A 15,300-nucleotide genomic window follows, 5' to 3' on the forward strand; every position below is an offset into this window, starting at 1 on the left:
GTGCACGTTCTAAGTCGGTGGGGGATGGAATAGCCGGCTACTTGAAACTTTCTTTATTGCCACATTTAGATTAACAAAAGACGCTGGTGGATTTAAGGTGGAACGGATCTACGAGTTTTTTCGTATGCTCTGGTAATTCTAGTGTTAAGTTATGTGTTCAACATTTCTTGCCTTGTATTTCCTATCATCTTACATTTATCCAGATTGGGGGATGATGGGATAGCAGGCTGCTTGCTTCTACTGCTGATTGACACATTTGCAAAGCAAAGACACTAATAAAAAGGTGTAAAGGAATTTAAGGTGGCCCAGCATTATGATTTTTTTTGCAGTCTACAGGGATTCTAGTGTTAAATTACCTGGAGCCTCATGCATAATGCCATGCATACAATTCACACTAAAACATGGCATACAGACAAATGCGGAAATGTGTGTACGCACAAAAAAATCCAGATGCATAAATCTGTGCATATGCCAACTTCTAAGTTCATCCACTCCATAAATCCCGGTCAGCATGAAAAGTAACTGTCATGCAAACCTCTGTCGCTCCACCCTGACTCCTCCTAGAATTACGCCTCTTTGAAAAGACAACGACAAAAGCAAGGGAAAAAGAAGAATTTCAGCGAATACCAAGTAGAGGCAAGGAAAAACATGCTATTTGTTGGTTTAAGCAGTGATATAAGCAACAAAAGCAAGTTGATGGAGTGACAGAGTGGCGAAGAAACTTGAAAGTTCTACTTCAAAAAGTCACACAGACACTGAAATAAATAAGAAGTGGTATCAAAGAGAAATCAAAGTCACCGTGAAAAGACGAGTCATAGCCCAACCTCTGAGTGTCACATGAAATAGTATTAGGGTAAAGAGAAAACAAAAAAACTGGGACACAGTGTGAAAAAAAGGTTCAAATTTCCACTTTAATCACATAGTTTATTTTGTCATTAAAGTAGAACATCATAAACTTCATCTTTGCATTATCTAAAAATAAAGAATGTAAAGGTAAACCTGTATACTGTACTGCTATGTCTCCCGCAGTGGAAGAATGTAAAATACCAAAGTTACCACTATATGTACTATAATTCATGCAAGCACGTTTTCATTGCCAGAAGCCTTAGACGATGCAGCTCGTTTCGGTGGCATCTTGGTGCTTTAACCCTTAACATTAGAATTACCAGAGCCTACGAAAAAACTAGTAATTCCGTCCCAACTTAAATTGCTTCTTAAATCCCTTCCCTGATAAAGAGAAGCTAGGAGCAGCCGGCTATTCCATCCCCCTACCAATTTAGAACGTGCATGAACTTCTCTCAGCTCATGCCTTGATTGAGTATCTGGGAGTGAAGTGGAGTTTTAGAGTGGAAATAATAGATCGTTATTTGGAACACACGCATTTCATGTCTGTTCCGTTTTTTACAGTAATCTGTGTCAACACATTGTTAAAACAGAAACGTTTTTTATATTCTAGTAGTAGATGACAAAATGTAGGCATAAACTATATAATGTATGAAGCCTGAAGTCCAAATAACAAAGAAACATTTTCACAAAAGGTATAAATATAGCACAATTACACTTTTATTCAAAAATATAACTGCAGAAACAAAAAGCCACCTTAACATGCGACATTGACAGCAGTTTATTATAACTGCCTCCATGGTGCAATAGAATCAGTTCTCGCCTTGGAATCAAAAGGTTGCGAGTTCGATCCGGCACCACTCCGTTTTGAGAAGTAAACTGCTCTTAGTCTTACTATTTTAGAATAAAAGCATACATTTGATTTCAATCTGTAACAGCCGGTGCAATTTATGATCCTTGTAAAGGTTAGCTTTTTTTTTTAAATCACTTTTCATTCTCTCAGTCGCGTTCAGAATCAATCCATACAACCCCAGCTGACACGGCTGTTTTCACTAAAGACGCGCTATAGCTCTGCAGTGTACCACGATGCATACTAACGCCCCCCCAAAAAGGGTTCTGACACACAGACGCTGGCGAAGCTGCCTTCTTCGTATCTCACCGTCACTTGATTTTCTTTTTATTCAGTTTTATTGAGTGTTCCTGCCAGTCCCCGCATGTTGTTGTATGCTGTTTCTTTTCTACTCCAGGACATGCAGAGGAAAGAATGGTAAAGTGCAGTAACTTCGGCGCTATATGCAATAATCAGACACTTCCCATCTGCCCGTGTCGCTCAAACACAGGAACATATGTTGGTGTAAAGTGTAACAAAAGTGCACTTTTATTCAAGTGCACTTTTTCCATCGCCTTTTCCTGTAAGAAGCAATGTACACACTTCTCTCTATGCTGTGGTTTCTATTACACACCTGAAAGAAAGAGACAATATATGTGAAAATATCATCGCACTAATGCAATATTATTTGAAAACGAACAGCGTCAGATCGGGTGTGAATTTATGCAGGAACTGGAAATTCTCTAATGCGGGACCTTCCCCCAGGGAAGAAAGTACAGTGTCAGGTGCTCATTCAGTGTAATAGGAACCATAGCACAGAGAGTTGTGTGCACTGCAACAAGTACACGTGTTGTAAATGTAGGAAGGACGGTCCTTGGGTGTGTGGGAACTGTTAATATTTGAATGTGATGATTTTATATAGCACGAAATGAAAATCTGCACTTCTTAGCATTGCACCATGCAAGCTGTCGTATCAATCGCCTACTGTAACTTGCTTTCTTTTTTCTTCGGTTATACAGGTAGTCTTGAATAAAAGTGCACTTGTTTTGTTTGCGAAATGAGGTGTCTGCGTGCACCTTTCGTGGCATTACACCTGTATTTTTTGAGCATGCCCGTTTGAGCATGCTCAAACACAGGAACATGAGTTGGTGTAAAAGTATAACAAAACAACGGGCAGGTGGGGAGTGCCTAATGATTGCATATAGTGCCGAAGTTACTGCTCTTTACCATTCTCTCCTCTGCATGCCCTGGAGTACAAAAGAAACAGAATACAGACGCGCTATAGCTCTGCGTTGTACCACGATGCATACTAACGCACCCCCCAAAGGGTTCTGACACACAAACGCTGGCGAAGCTGCCTTCTTCGTATCTCACCTTCACTTGATTTTCTTTTTATTCAGTTTTATTGAGTGTTCCTGCCAGTCCCTGCATGTTACTGTATGCTGTTTCTTCATGCCAACTGCGCATGAACTGGCTGCACGCAAGCACACAGAGTTAAGTACTGATGCTTGCAGGCTAGTCTAGTGCAGAGGCTGAATCCCAGGGACAGTGAGACTGCAGTACTACAGGGTGTCACGCTTGGGTCACAGAAACACAGGAATTTGTAGAGACAGGAACTTTATTCAAACACTTCAAACAAACATGTCTCTTTCAGAAGTAAAACGAGCTTAAGTATGCAGAATTGGTAAACATCATAGGGGAGCACAACCCCCAACAGGAGGAGAGAATGTCTTGGGGAGAAGAGAGAAACAAAGAAACCAGCCAAAAAGGATAGGTGTTGTTCATGGTTTTAATTAAATGGAAAACACAAGAACACTCAGCTGGAGATGTATCAGTCAATCAGCAGAGAGAAGAAATGAATGACGCTGTAGCAGTTCGGTGCCGCTAAGATTCACACCGTCGACAAGATGGTGATTTATTTATTTTTATGGTGGAGATTCCAGGGACGCACCCAGCCTTGACTCGACCCACGCACACTCACAAACAGAGACAAAAACAAAGCAAACCGGTAAATCAAAAAGCAAATAAAGAATGTAATGAAAACAAATGAAATAAGAAAACAACGATACCACCCCTGTTTCCCTTACGGCAATTACACATTAAATACAATAAAGCACAAACAAAACACATACAGTAAATCATGAAAAAGTTCATGAAAAAGCACTCTTTTCTTTGCAGGATGGCCATGAATCCACTTACAGTCCTCATGTACACAGGCAGATGGCAGACAATCCAGATGCATGAAACGATCCAGGACAAAATGAATAAGTACAGGTAACCCAACAGAAGGCAGACAGACAGGAACTTGAAACACAAATTACAAAAACTTATTTTTTGCTTTTGGTCACCGGCCCCCTTTTTAAAAGCCACGCTAACATCCTTTGACCCCACCAACCCCAGTACCCTCAGCAGAAGACCAATCAGAGCCACTGCAGGGACTGCTGGGAGTTGCAGTTTCAAATTCTATTGGCTACTTTCACCATCCCAAGCCGTGTTTTCCACTACAGTTGCTTCCTGTTCTCTCTACAGTGCAGTATTGCCACGATAAAAGCCATAAAAATTGCGGAGGATATTTGCGGTTTCCCCTAACAATTATTAGACTTCACAGGGGTTTACTGTACATTACATTCATGATGTTACAGCTCTCTGAACAATTTAAATACTAAGATGTACACTTGATATAAGTTTCATGATGACAGAAATTAAAACATGTATAAAACATTGAGGCATGTTGCGCAGTGGTAGCAACGAGCTGGCACCCTTTCCAGAGATTGTTCCTGCCTCACACAAGATGCTTGCTGCCCTGTGCACGAACCTCAATAAAATAATTTATTCCAGCAGTACTGTCTCTTTGAAACATACTAACCCCCAATTCATGTCCTTCCTTTTCTTTCTCCAAATAACTAATCTCCAAACAATCAGCTCTTTAATAAATGTCAAGCCATCTGCAAGCTTAGAACGCCAATTCTCCTAAACTTTTAAGGAACATTGAAATATCTTCGTAGTACATGTTTAATTTTTCCATCCATTTATCCATTCATGGTCACGCCAGCCCCAGCAAACATACACCGCAAGGCAGGAACAATCCCTGTAAGGGGCACCAGCTCATCACTGGCACTGCGCCACCGAGTCCTTGCATATTTAATCATTAACAATATATATTATTTAAATGAAATTTAAAATGTATCTGTATGATGTAATATATATATATATATATATATATATATATATATATATATACTTTAATGCAATTCAACTTTAAAATGATATCAAGAGCTCCACGAAGATAGCGCCTTGGAAATCTAAATCGACTTAAAAGCTAGTCGTCATCATCTGTAAATAAGCACTCTCAATTGAATTTAATTCCTTTATTGTTACTGTATGGTACAATGAGATTCAATATGCATATCCTCCATTAACTTGCTTTCCTATAAAATGGTAAAATAACAACAACAATAATAATAACAATATAATAAAAAAAACAGTAAAAAATATACAATATGAAAGCATAAGTGGCTCAGGTTGTGCAATATTACAATTGTAATGCAAGTTTATAGTGAGTCAATTGTACTTATAAGTACAAACAGTTCTACCGGGAGCACATGATGGACTGATTGAGTGCACTTATAGCTCTTGGGACGAAACTGTTTGTTAACTGCGAGGTCCATACAGAAAAGACTCTGAAATGTTTGCAGAATGGGTGAAGTTCAAATAAACTTTGTGCATGGCTGAGGCAATGTGTGCCAGAAGCTCTATCCTGATATTTTTCCTCGCTCTTGTCACAATCTGTGGTAGAGCTTTTTTCATCAGCTGACACAGAGCTGTGATTCCACACTGAGATACAGTGGGATAAATATTCTGAGTGGTGCACTGACAGTGACAACACTAAAGCAGCTATAGTATTTGGAATAGTTTGGCCATTCTGTGCACCATTATATGGTTATGGGTTGATTACAATTACAGTAGATGCCTTAAACTAACAAACAATATGCAGTTAATTTCAGTGTATTTGGTAAAGCCACGTCATGGATGTGAATCTAAAAAATAAAGGGAAACCACACAGGAACAATAGCACTGCTTTGACGCTGGGTGCCGCCAGCTTGCAAAACTGAGTGGAGAACTTGCATATACAAAAGATTGACCTGGCATGATAATGTGCATGGCTTTACGCCAGGTTTAGTTTTTATACATCACGATGTGAGCATGGAAACGGGCATATTTAACATTTTTGTGTGTACGCACTGTTTACACACGAGGCCGTTGGGGTGGTGGGATTGATGTAAGTTATAAAAAGAAGCTTGTTTGGGGTTTTAAGGGAGAGAGAGTGTGAGATGGATTTCGGTTTAACAGAGCATAAAGAGCTAGGGTGGGAAGATCTGGCTTTTGTTTTATGGTGTTTGTGTGTGTGTTTTCTCTTGTTGGTTATTAAAAGAAATGTAATTATTGTAAGCTAGCCATTCAGGTGTCAAATATGGACACTGTGTGCAACTGTCTCCATATTTTGTGAGGTTTTCTTTTTGACAAAAAATGGAGTCTATTCTCTCTGTCTCTTTCTCTGTCGTGTGCTGCCTGTTTATATACCCCTAGGCTTTTGTTAGGCCATAACATATTGTATTGTATTTTGGCCAACTTCACTGGAAACCTAAGAGACATCTTCCCATCCTATGCAAAAGTGGTCAATCCGAGCAGTTAAAAGCCAGTTAGCTTAATCCACACCACAGATAAATTAATGCAAGTAATTATTACAGGCATAATTGAGATACACATCAGCAATAGGCAGATTAGCAAAACAGCAACATGGATTTGGGGAGCTGGTCTCGTCCGTTATTGGAGATGGATGTCTAAAGCAGTGCTATTTTTTCTCTGATTTTTTTATCATCTCACGGTATCCTGTATTTACTGAACCTGAGACGGTTCATTTACACTATATGCAAGAATATATAAAAGTGACCGGCAGGAACGGGGCTCAGAAAAAAACAGAAAAGAAAGCTGAAGCTTCATCCAAGCCTAGACAGGCATCAAGTCCAAGCTCAAGGTACGGCTTTTCAGAGACTGACCTGGAACAGACAGGTGAAAGTACAGATTTCCCAAGACATGGCACTGCTGCAAAAGTGGGAGTGCATGTCCAAGTAATTCAGGTCATGATAGTTTGTCAATTCCAGAAGATTCATGGAAACTGAAAATGGCCTTGCCTTTCACGTTGTCATCTACTCCTCGCAAGCCAGGAACATCGACTTTAACTGGACTTGCCACTTCACCCGCGGAGCATGAACACCGAAACAATTACTGAAGGTAAAACACCAAATCTATTACTGAAGGTAATGATCGCCGCAATGGCCACCATCACTGCTCAAGGCATAAAGGAGCTCAAGACAGATATAAAGAAAGAAAGAAAGAAATGATATAAGGAAGGAAATAAATTATATAAGGAAAAGTGATATAAACGATATAAGGAAAGATATAAAGGATATACACAAGACAAACAAGAAGCTGTTGCAGGATACTAAAGACCAGGGAAAACGTTTAAATAATCACTTTGTGGCAGCCTTTAAAAGTACACTAGAAACAAATTGAGGAACAAATTCAGGAAAATGTGTCTAAGTTTGAGAATAAACTGAGAGCATTTGGCGCTCAGTTGGAAGACGTTAAGCAAACGTTCAGGACCGAATTGAAATAGCTGAAGAACTGGCATCTACCACTGACGGAAAAGCAACGGCTGCAAATTCCGAATCCAAAGTACTCAGAGACAGGCTTGCTTCACTGGAAGATGAAGGAGTAATAGAAGGAATAATATTAGAATTGAAAGTCTCCCTGAGAGTCATGAAAGTCCAAGCCCAGGGAAATTCATAGCTAAACTATTCTCTAAAATAATTGGAGAGGACTACAGGGATCAAATACCTCTAAACACAGGACTCTTATTGTGTGTTTTGAAAAGTTACAACCTAAATTAGGGCGGCACGATGGCGCAGTGGTAGCGCTGCTGCCTCGCAATTAGGAGACCCGGGTTCGCTTCCCGGGTCCTCCCTGCGTGGAGTTTGCATGTTCTGTGTGGGTTTGCTCCAGTTTCCTCCCACAATCCAAAGACATGTGGGTTAGGTGGATTGGTGATTCTAAATTGGCCCTAGTGTGTGTCCTGCGGTGGGTTGGTACCCTGCCAAGGATTGGTTCCTGCCTTGTGCCCTGTGTTGGCTGGGATTGGCTCCAGCAGACCCCCGTGACCCTGTCTTTGGATTCAGCGGGTTAGAAAATGGATGGATGGACAACCTAAATTACATATAATGTTACTTCTCACACAGAATCAAAAGATTATATTTGAAAATAACCACATTCATATTTTCTATGATTTCTCAACCTCAGCAACTGCTAAACGTGCCACTTTTTACAACATTAAAAAGCACTTACAGAAAGCCGAGATCAGATACAACCTCTTGTATCCTGCCAAACTGAAAGTGGACATTCAAGGCAAGCTGTACTGTTTTACTTCTACGGAGGAATCAGATAAAGACATAAGAAAACTGATCCCGACACTTTTTGAAGTGCAAGCGTTAGTCACATCCTGTCCTGACATGGCAAAGAAGATCTTACCGGTTTTTGATACACTTGCAATGATACTGGTACAATTTTGTTTCTGCTTTAATTACAATTATATGCGTATATGTATATGTACATTTATTTAATTATGTTTAACATCATACCCTTGGTTTACTCTCTCAAGACTGTTTAAGATTATATTTTATGCGTATAGTAATTGGACTGTATTGTCAAAAGATAGGGCGGCACAGTGGCGCAGTGGTAGCGCTGCTGCCTCGCAGTATGGAGACCTGGGCTCTCCCTGCGTGGAGTTTGCATGTTCTCCCTGTGTCTGCATGGGTTTCCTCCAGGTGCTCCAGTTTCCTCTCACAGTCCAAAGACATGCTGGTTAGGTGCATTGCCGATTCTAAATTGTTGCTTGGTGTCTGTGTCTGTCCTGCGGTGGGTTGATGCCCTGCCTGGGATTTGTTCCTGCCCTGTGCTGGCTAGGATTGACTCCTGTGACACTGTGTTAAGATTTGACTGACTGTCAACAGATATCTCTATTTTAAACCTCATACACCGCTGATGGTGCTCTTATTTTGTTTTGGGCGTGCTCTGTCTCTAGGTATGTCAGAAGAGTGGAAATTTCTGAATTGTGGTGCAGCCTCACGTGTGCAAGGGGGTAGTGGGGGAGAGAAAGAGATCAACCTATCTCTAATCTATCCTTTTAATCCTCATAATAAGTGCAAACATAACAATAGGCTTCATGGCAATGACTACTGGGAAAGTTGGAAATTAAGGTCAAAGCTGTCTTATCTTAAGTTAAGACTACAAAGTGAAAACAAAACTTCAGAAGCAATGTCTCCATAACCAAAGAGTTAACTTTGTGAGCTGGAATGTTAAAGGTCTAAAACATAAATTAAGGAGAAAGAAAGTATTCTCTCAACTAAAAGGTTTAAACGCTAACATAGTATTTTTACAGGAGACCCACTTACTAAGCTAGGATCAGTTCCGGATGCAAAGAGACTGGACTGGCCAAATATTGCCCATAATGTCTCGATGATGGGGCAGTTAACTTTGTAAGTTGGAATGTTAAAGGCCTGAATCACGAATTAAGGAGAAAGAAAGTATTCTCTCAACTAAAAGGTTTAAACACTAAAATAGTATTTTTACAGGAGACCCACTTAATAAGCAAGGATCAGTTCCGGCTGCAAAAAGACTGGACTGGCCAAATGTTGCATTCCAACTTTACAAAGAAAACTAGAGATGTGGGAATTCTCATACATAGAACAGTCTCATTTGTGGTATCAGATGTAGTATCGGCTCCTGAAGGGAGATATGTGATTGTCATGGGCAATTTATTTAACTGTAAAGTGATTTTAATAAATGTTTATGCACCCAATGTCGATGATAGGGAATTCATGCAAAATGTATTTTCATCCATTCCAATTTGAATACTCATAAAATATTAGTGGCTGGGGATTTTGTGTTTTAAATCCACTCTTAGATAGGTCTCCTGTCACAGGGGGGATGATATCTAACAGTGCAAAGACAAGCACACAGTTTTTAACTGACCACAACCTATCAGACCCCTGGAGGTTTCTAAACCCAAACTCAAGAACATATTCCTTCTACTCACTAGTGCAGCAGTGCTACTCAAGAATTGATTATTTCTTTATAGATAATAATTTCTTGCCTAAGATTAAATCGTGCAAGTACAACGCTATTGTTATTTCAGACCATGCCCCTCTGATCTTGGAGCTAAAATCATTATGCCCCACACACTCATCTCACAGATGGTGTCTTAACCCACTTCTATTAGCAGATGAGAACTGCACAGAATTTATATCCAAATAAATCAGTTTCTTCCTATAGATAAATATATCCTCAGAGGTCTCTGCAGGAATACTCTAGGAAATTCTAAAGGCCTTCTTAAGAGGACAGATTATTTCATATCTTTCCCACAGAAATAAATTAGAAACCAAAAAGGTATCAGAGCTAACCGGCGAAATTACTAGAATAGATGAAGAACATGCCAGGTGTCCAAGTGAGGCTCTTCATAGGAAAAGGCAGACTCTGCACTCAGAGCTCAACCTCTTAACAACCAAAGAAACTGAACAACTCATTTTTAAATCAAGACATTACTATGAACATGGAGAGAAAGCTAATGAGCTCTTAGCTCAACAAATCCACAAGCATGCAGGTCGCAATGCAATCCCAGCAATCACTAACACGAACGGAGATAAAATCATTGACCATAAAAAAATATAATGCACACATTTAGAGACTAATATAAATCCTTATATTCTACTGAGTTTAAAGAAGACAACACACAATCTAATGAATTTCTAGATACATTACAGATACCACAAACAGATACTTTTAGTGCAGAAGAACTGGATAAACATCTGCCACTATCAGAATTACTAGATACTATAAAGTCACTTCATAGCAGGAAAGCAGCAGGCCCTGATGGATACCCTGTAGAATCTTATAAGAAATTCTCCACTCAGCTAGCTCCCCTCTTATTAGCAACATTTACAGAAGCTAGAGACAATAAAATTCTACCTCAAACTTTTCGCCAAGCATTAATCACCATCTTTCCCAAACAAAATAAGGACTTATTACAATGTGCATCATACAGACCAATTTCACTTCTGAAAAATGATGTTAAGATACTCTAAAAAATCCTAGCAAGAAGGATGGAGAAAGTGCTACCTTCGGTAATATCACAAGATCAAACTGAATTTATTAAAGGCCGACACTTAGCCTCCAATCTTTGACGCCTTTTTAATGTAATATATTCACCAGCAAAGTCAAACACCCCAGAGATATTATTATCATTGGATGCAGAAAAAGCATTTGACATGATTGAATGGAACTGACTTTTCACTATATTAGAGAAATTTGGGTTTGGCCCGAACATTTGTGCATAGATCAAACTACTATATACCAATCCAGAAGCTTTGGTTTGTATAAACAACATCTGTTCAAACTACTTTAAGCTAGAACGTGGTACCAGACAAGGATGCCCCTTGTCACCACTGTTATTTGCAATCACCATTGAACCACTGGCTGTTCACTGTCGAAATGCTTATCAGATAAAGAGGATTATCAGAGAAGGACTTAAACAGAAAATTTCTCTACATGCAGATGATATGGTACTGTATACATCAGACCAACAAAATACTGTGCCTGCAGTCTTAACAGCACCTACAGAATTTCACAAAATCTCTGGTCTCAGAATTAATTTGAATAAAAGTGTGCTCTTTCCAGTGAACTCTCAAGGGGTAAATATCACAAGTAAACTCTTTATCAACAAAATTTTGCCATCTGTATGGAAAGAAAATTAAGCAATACTTGCACAGATGATCTACGCGTCATCTCACTCTAGCTGAAAGAATTACATTGTCAAGATGAATATCCTTTCTAAGCTTCTTTTTCTATTTCAAAACATTCTAATATAAATCAATAAATCATTTTTTAAGAAATTAGATTCAAACATTTTTTTGGAATTCAAAACATTCATGTATCCTTGCTTTGTACCTCAATAAGTGCAAGTCATCATCAATATACTAACAACCCAATTGTGCTTCACTCACTCAGAATATGGAACCAATATAGGAAGTATTTTAAGATAAAGAAGCTTTTACCTGTGGCACCTCTGCACGAGAACCACCATTTTCCACCCTCTCAAATGAACATAGTTTTTAATGTCTGGAAAACATTCGGGATTAGATCACTTAGAGAGCTGTGTACAGACGTCTTTGCATCCTATGAACAATTACACTCCAAATTTAACTTTCCAGCAACACATTTCCATCATTATCTTCAAATTAGAAACTTTTTTATACAAAACCTTACCAATTTCCCTCACCTCCCACCTACCTCTATGCCAGAAAAAATATTGATCAGTCTTGACATTTTAGAGTGCCTCCCTTTCAAAGATCCAAGAGTACAGTGGGAAAAGGATCTCTCACTCAACATCTCAGAAAAGGAGTGGAAGGTAGCACTGCACAGAACTCACTCAAGGTCAATATGAGCAAGCATACAATTATTCACCTTAAAATTATATATCAAGCACATCTGTCCCATTTAAAATTGTCCAAAATGATTCCACGGCAAGATCCAACCTGCGAACATTGCAATCAAGTTACAGACTCATTGGACAATATGTTTTGGGCATGCACCAAATTAACATCATTCTGGACCAAAATCTTTAAATGCCTTTCAGAAAGTCTAGGTGTCACAATCCCTCCTGATCCACTAACAGCTGTGCTTGGTGTACTTCCAGATGGACTTAAAGTGGAGAAAGAAAAACAAACTAATTGCCTTTACAACACTATTAGCATGTAGACTTATCTTACTCAACTGGAAGAATCCTAACTCACCTTTTTTAAGTCAAGTTTGTAACTGATGTTATATACTATTTGAAATTGGAAAAAAATCAAATTTTCACTTAGAGGATCTGTACAAAACATTTTCAAAACCTGGTAGGATCTAATCAATAATATTTTAGAACAAGCATTTAAAATGAAGAAACAGATTCTCCCCCCTCTTTCTTATTCTATTTATTTTTATTAATTTATTAATTTATCTATTTACTTATTTTTACTAGTTTTTTACTTTGCTGGCCTTGCTCCCTTTCTCATGGGTGGGGGTTGATGTGTTACTGTTAAACATTAATTGTTTGTATGGAAGGTTATTTGATTTTAATCTATACTAATAAAAGGCAAAGCCCTCACTCACTCACTCACTCACTGACTCACTGACTCACTCACTGACTCATCACTAATTCTCCAACTTCCCGTGTGGGTGGAAGGCTGAAATTTGGCAGGTTCATTCCTTACAGCTTCCTTACAAAAGTTGGGCAGGTTTTATATCGAAATTCTACGCGTAATGGTCATAACTGGAAGCAGTTTTTCTCCATTTACTGTAATGGAGATGAGCTTCAACGCCGTGGGGAGTTTCGTGTGACATCATCACGCCTCCCACGTAATCACGCAGTACATAGAAAACCAGGAAGAGCTCAAAAAAGCGCTTAAGAAAACATGCATTATATAATTGAGAAGGCAGCGAAACAATAAGAAGCGAGCGAGTGACATATACAACCATATTCATGAGTTCTGCTACTTAAGAAACAAAGCACGATGTAAATCTACACTTTAAATTAAGTTCATAGACAGGCTGCCGCTGGCGTTTGTAATTTAGTGCCTGCCCATATAAGGCCGTCCGTCAGTGGCAATCCAATAGCAAACTGCCACGGGTAAATATTCACGGGTGAAGGACTGTGCTTATGGAGAGGAAGATGAGATGGTCAGGGTGGTGTTTGACACAAACTCAGCGAAACTGCGAGAGAAAGTTTTAAGTGCCAGGACTAAGGTAACATTAAATACAGCCACGGACATAGCACGAGATGGCACCAGCACAGCTGGGAACCTTCGATGCATGTACACCGAGCGGCTCACGTGAACTGACGCAGTGCACAGATAAAAGGCAACAGTTCCAAAGAGCTGAACAAAACCGAATTACACAATTGAAAAGGCAGCAAAAAATATGAAGCGTCTGATAAGCATATTCATAAATCCAGCTACTGCGGAAACAAAGCACACGGTGGAAAAAGTCAATGTCCCGCTAAAGGAAGACAGTGTAAAAAAACCAGTGCATGCAGTGTGTCAGGTCTCAGATAAAGAAGAAGACGAGCTGTTTATTGATGCAGTAAGAAACGAATCGATGAATGAAACCTGTCATCTTTACAACGATTGACAAACACGGAATGTAACTTGAACACAACACATCCTACAAATACGAACCTGATTGAAAGAAATAATGATAATCAAATCCTTGATGACAGCAACACTCAGTAACACTCACAAAACAAATACTGTATATTGACAGTCATGTTACGTTATTTTTAAAATGTTCCCTTTTCTTTTTCTAGCTTTTTTAACACACTACTTCTCCGCTGCGATACGCGGGTATATATATATATGTATATATATATATCCCGCTCTACACTTTATTCGCCATCAATGATTGTTTTGGTAAAGCCATACTCAGTGTATTCATTAGATGAACGGTAAAAAAGTAAGAGCGAGGGGAGGATGACTCATTGAGGCATGCAGGCTGTAGTCTTGCGTCAACTCTATCTGAATTGCGCGATCACATTTGAAAAACATATCTTTTCAAGTTCTATTTAGTCCATATGTGTCAAACTCAAGGGCATACATCCGCCCGGCGTGTAATTATATCCGCGCGAGATCATTTTATATACTGTATTATTGTTATTAAAGCCCGGGTATATGAAGCGCTGGTAACACAATAAACTACAGATCCCATAATGCAGTGCTTCAGCTGCCTTGCATCAGGGTAACCTGAATGCAATTCAGAAGATACAGAAAACAGCATAATTAAATAAGAATCTGACACTTCAGCGGACGTTTTAACCCGTGCACAATCACAAAGTGATTTCAAGTGAAGCTGTTTTATGGGAGACACAAATGCACCAGTTCACCTTGCCCCACTTTCCCTGTTGCCAAGTACTGTTAAACCAAGTCGTCACTACGGTGTTCCCAAATACGCACTTTGCTGATAAACTGAGCGCACTGAGTTTGCACGGCGCTTTGGTGACTTTGATGAACAAAAAAAGTCCGTCTACATGCGGCTCGGACCTTGTGCATGTTTGGTAGCACATATCTGTGTGAGAAGCTCTTCTCAGTGATAAAGACTAACAAAACAGCACACAGGAGTCGCCTCACTGATGAGCACCTGCAATCCATCCTGAGAATCTCCACAACACAGAACCTCACAGCAAACAGAAACGAACCTGTGGCCAAAAAAAGATGCCAGGCGTCCAGCTCTAAAATGACATATGAGCAAAGACAACTGAATGATTTGATTTGTTATTGCACGTAAGAGCGGGAGTCAACCGTTTTAACAAACAGCGTATTGCACTGATACGAAATAGCTGTGTGTGTATTGTGGCCGACGCCCAGGAGGACGTGAGGAGGGCTTGTGCCTCCTCCAGACCGCGAGGGGGCGTCCGTCCTGGTTCTGTTGGGGGCCACGGGTTGAGGGCATGGAAACCCTTCCCTGTAGGGGCCCGTGGTCACCGC

This window comes from Polypterus senegalus, chromosome 16 (genome assembly GCF_016835505.1).
Source record: "Polypterus senegalus isolate Bchr_013 chromosome 16, ASM1683550v1, whole genome shotgun sequence".
NCBI lineage: Eukaryota > Metazoa > Chordata > Cladistia > Polypteriformes > Polypteridae > Polypterus > Polypterus senegalus.